Below are 4376 nucleotides of genomic sequence, written 5' to 3'. Positions count from 1 at the left end.
GGTAAATGAACTGAAATAGGTAAAGTGAGTGAATATTCATAATCTGTATATGAATATATGTGAAAATGGAACAAGAAAACCCCATGAAACTGGGTTTGAAGAAGCAATGTGAAAGATGATGTTTTGTATATAGAGAAAAGTATTTTAAATGAGCCTGCCTTGTATAAGTAATTGGTTTTAATAAGAAAAAAATTTGTAACCTTCCCCCCCAAATTATGTGTGCCTTATTCAAAGTCATTGTGTCTTCATACAATGAGGGAATTTGGCCCTAAAGAAAATAAGAGAAGACAAGGGAAAATACAGTCTACCAGACAGGAACTCCTGAAGCCCAGAAGACTGGGAGAGAGTCAGGGAACAGATTTCTCCTTTTAGCTTCAAAAGACACTGACCCTCCTGTCTTTTAAAGTCAAATGGCCTACCACTGGGTCCTTGGGCCCTTGATTTTGGATGTTTAACTTCCAAATTGCCTGACAAAAACTCCCTGTTGTTCAAAGCAGCTGCTGGTATACTTCATTGTGAAAACCCTGGAAAATTAATGCAAGACCCATGGAAACTTGCATGGTAAGGATAGTAAGGTTATCCCTTTTTTTAAAAAATTTTAAGATCAATTTTTATTTCTACAAAAAAAGGCAATCAAAACCTTATATTGAATGGGTATTGAGTGAGCTTCAAGTGGAGCTTGACTCTGCAAAGGCTGTGAGTCCAAAGAGAGGGAGGGCCATCTTGTTCCTGGGCTGGGCTGGCAGCTGCTCCGAAGGAAGAGGCCAGAAGGAATCCAAGCGACCCCAGACTGGTGCTGGCCACAAAGCCGAGGCCCACCAATTCCAATTCTGCATAGGGTCCAATCTGCCAAGGGAGGGCCGTGGTGGGACTGCCGCACTGAGTTGGAGAGCAGTGTGGTACATTTAGATGGGAGAGGAGCTCGGTGGGAGAGGAGCTTGGAACTTCGAAAGAATATTCTGGCTTTTGCTTTATGATGACCAGTGGATCTTCGAACATGGCTGCATGAAGGGCTGCTGACCTTTGAGAGCTTTCTGGTGAGAAATTCATCGTACAAGTGCACAGCATCCTCAACTGGCAGGCCCTAACTCCAGGATCACCACAGACCTGGCCACATACAAACAGTGGAGCTTTTGCCCATTCAATCCACAGTACCGTGGAAATAACCAAGATTTTATACAGGAGCTGGGCCTCTCTTTGGGTGGCCTTTCTTGTTTTTTATTATTATTATTATTTTTTAAAGAGAGGAGGTATGTGCGTGGAGTGTGGATGCTTGCTTGTATTGTATTTTTTTTTTTTAAGGATGTTATAAACTGGTATCAGGAAAAGTCTGAACCATCTCCCACAGGGCAGTGTGACACAAGAAGAGTCTCCATTGCGGCTGTGTGGAAGGAGGAAATAAGACTTGGGCCAGGGGAAGTGAATTACTTGAAAAATAAACTAAATGCAAGAAAGTGGGAGTTGCAAGGGCAGGAGAGGGAAAGGAACCACAACCTTTTTTTCCCCCCCAACCTTTTGGACTAACTTGAAGATTTGGGGTAAATTTGGACAAGAAAAGAAACGCCATTCTTTTGAAGTAGATTGAAGCACTGATTTTTAAACAAAGAAAGCCGAACTAGAACATATGAAATTTTTAGTCCTTTCTTTACAGGTAACCTAGACCACTTTTGATTAAGAAAACTGTAGGAAGTTAGTAACTGCTACAAGCCAATGCCAGGAGGTGGCACATGTCAATTTTCCACAGAGTCCTGCTTTGCGGGGTGTCTGAATGCAGCGCTAGGGGTCTCTGTTCACACTTGCTGGAATCGTTCACTGCAGATTTCAGTCCACAGGTTGCTTTTCCTCATATTTCTTTGTAAACTCTTCAGCGTTCTTACAGAATTTTTTACGCTACTTATTCTTCAGCTAGGTCAGCGCGGAGGGGGTGCTCAAGCTGGGGGTCGTTCATCAATGCTATGAGGGACTGGATTACTTGGACAATCTTGGTTGCTGGCTTCCAGTACTTAGCACTAATGACAGGCAGACAGACCTGCCCTTTGTCATCAATGTTGGGAAGATAGATCTTTGTTTTAAATGTGATCTTCAGTGGTTTGAATGGGTACTCTGCTGGAAAGTTGATTTCAGTTCTGAAGGCCCCCTTATCAAAGGAACAATAAGCCCTTGCCAAGTCAATACATTAGCTTCATCAACCTGGATGTTATGGAAGTTTTTCATTCCACATTTGCGGATCTCTTCAAGCTCCTTCATCAGCCTCCTGGTGACCGCCATCTTGAATCTGGTGCTGCTGCTTTCCCCGATTATTCCTCCCTTTTATGAACACCTTTGGAAACATGGAAGTGCCTTACCCACAATGTTCTCAGGATGTCCTTAGCTTGCGGGCACCTTTGAAAGCCTCCACAGCATCTCTAGCTGGTATGAGCTTCTTCTTCCTCTATTCCAAACCCAATTCATATCTATATCTCATTTTTTATAGACTTAGCACAGGTCACAACAACATTTGCATTTTAACCACCTTATGCAATTTCCAATTCAACTGTCTCCTAGAAACAAATTCGTGTTAATAATTAGGACTCCAACTTAAACAACATATATTTTTCTGTTTGGTAAATGGAGACATAAAGAGTAGAATGAGTTAAATATTCTTGAGTTAGAAATGCTCAAGTTTAAAAAAATCAGTTGTCTCTGTGTTAATTTATTCATAACACACATTTTATTTTTCTGGAGTTATAAAAAGTGCTTCTAAAAGTTTGCATGAAAAATAAAACTAAGCAAAGAAGAATATCCAAGGAAACTAAAAAAGAAAATAACTTTTACTTGGCTTTGTTTTGTTTTGTGTTAGGCCTGGGAATTGAACTCAAGGCCTGGACACTGTCCCTGAGCATTTTTGCTCAAGGCTAGTGCTCTATCATTTGAGCCACACTCCACTTCTAGTTTTTATGGCTCATTGGAAATATGTATAAGGAAATAAAGCTTTTCTGTCTAAGATGACTTCTAACAATATTCCCCAGAATCTCAGACTCCCAAAGAAGAGACATTTAACCATGACCAATACTAAATGACTTAAAATTATGCAAGTTACTGCATCACAGTTTTTGTAGGACAGAAGTCTGGATATGAACTAAGGTCCTCATCCAAGATCCTTTATGTTAATGCCAGAATTCAGTTTCTGGCAATTGTGCTGATGCAGTGTCTATTATCTTGTAGGATATGAGATTGTCAGTAGCTTTTAGCAGATAAGAGATGTTAATATTCTTTGTCATATTCCTCCATCATTGAAACTAGCCACAAATAAGTTTCTCTTGCTTGGAATGCCTTTCTACAGAGATAGGCTTTTTTTTTTTTAAATAAGGTTTTATTGTGAAAATACTGTACAGAGGGGTTACAGTTACATGAGCAAGGTAATGAGTAAATTTCTTACTTTTTTTAAAATAAGTTTTTGATGGTGAAAATGCAGAGGAGGGATTACAGTTATATGAACAAGGTAATGAGTACATTTTTTTTATCAAGCATTGTTGTTTCCTCCTTTGATTTTCCCCTCCCATCCCTTCCCTCCATCTCCACAACTACACTCCCCCTTACCCCCCCCCGCCTAAATTATAGTTCGTTTATGACATAGACTGATCTGTAATATTTTTTGATTTTATAAGTACGTTTTTTATTATGAAAATACCGTACAGAGGGATTACAGTTACATGAGTAAGGTAATGAGTACATTTCTTATGAAGCATTGTTGCCTGCTCTTTTGTTTTTCCCCTACCATCCCTTCCCTCTCAGCTCTACAACTACACTCTGCCCCACTCCACCTAAATTGTAAAGTTCGTTTTCTGACATAACACCTTGTACATCTCATTGTTGCAATGGGTCCACCTGTATCCCTATTTAAACAATTTGTTTTCCCCTTCCAACCCCCAAATTATACCAACATCAAATACAGTGAAAACAGGGGTGATACTGTGGGGGAGGGACAAAACAAAAAAAATCATGTGATACCTTATAAATATGTTAGAAACAATAACAAGAAAAAAACACTTGTGTCCTTATCTTGGGGTTCATTTCGCTTAACATCATCTTATCTGAACTTTTCTGCTTGTCTGAGACATATACTAGTTATTGCAAATAAGGGAAACTATGGGACCTATGTTTCTTTAGGCCTGGCTTGCTTCATTTAATATAATTTTTTCCAAGTCTTTCCATTTCCTAACAAATGGGGCAATGTCATTCTTTCTGATGGAGGCATAGAATTCCATTGTGTAAATATATGACATTTTCTTTTTTTTAAAATTTTATTTTATTTGTGAACATACTGTACAGAGAAGTTACAATTGCATGGGCAGGATAATGCGTACATTTCTTACCAAGCATTGCAGCCTCCTCCT

At 39.4% G+C, this 4376-nt stretch overlaps 1 pseudogene; it reads right to left on the bottom strand.

The window, feature by feature from the left end:
- Window positions 1-1821: 1821 nt before the first annotated feature.
- LOC105986119 lies at window positions 1822-2268 on the bottom strand (annotated as a pseudogene).
- Window positions 2269-4376: the final 2108 nt, after the last annotated feature.

This window comes from Dipodomys ordii, unplaced genomic scaffold (genome assembly GCF_000151885.1).
Source record: "Dipodomys ordii isolate 6190 unplaced genomic scaffold, Dord_2.0 Scaffold33, whole genome shotgun sequence".
NCBI lineage: Eukaryota > Metazoa > Chordata > Mammalia > Rodentia > Heteromyidae > Dipodomys > Dipodomys ordii.
The sequence above is the reverse complement of the archived record's forward strand: the minus strand, read 5'-3'. Positions and strand labels throughout refer to the sequence as shown.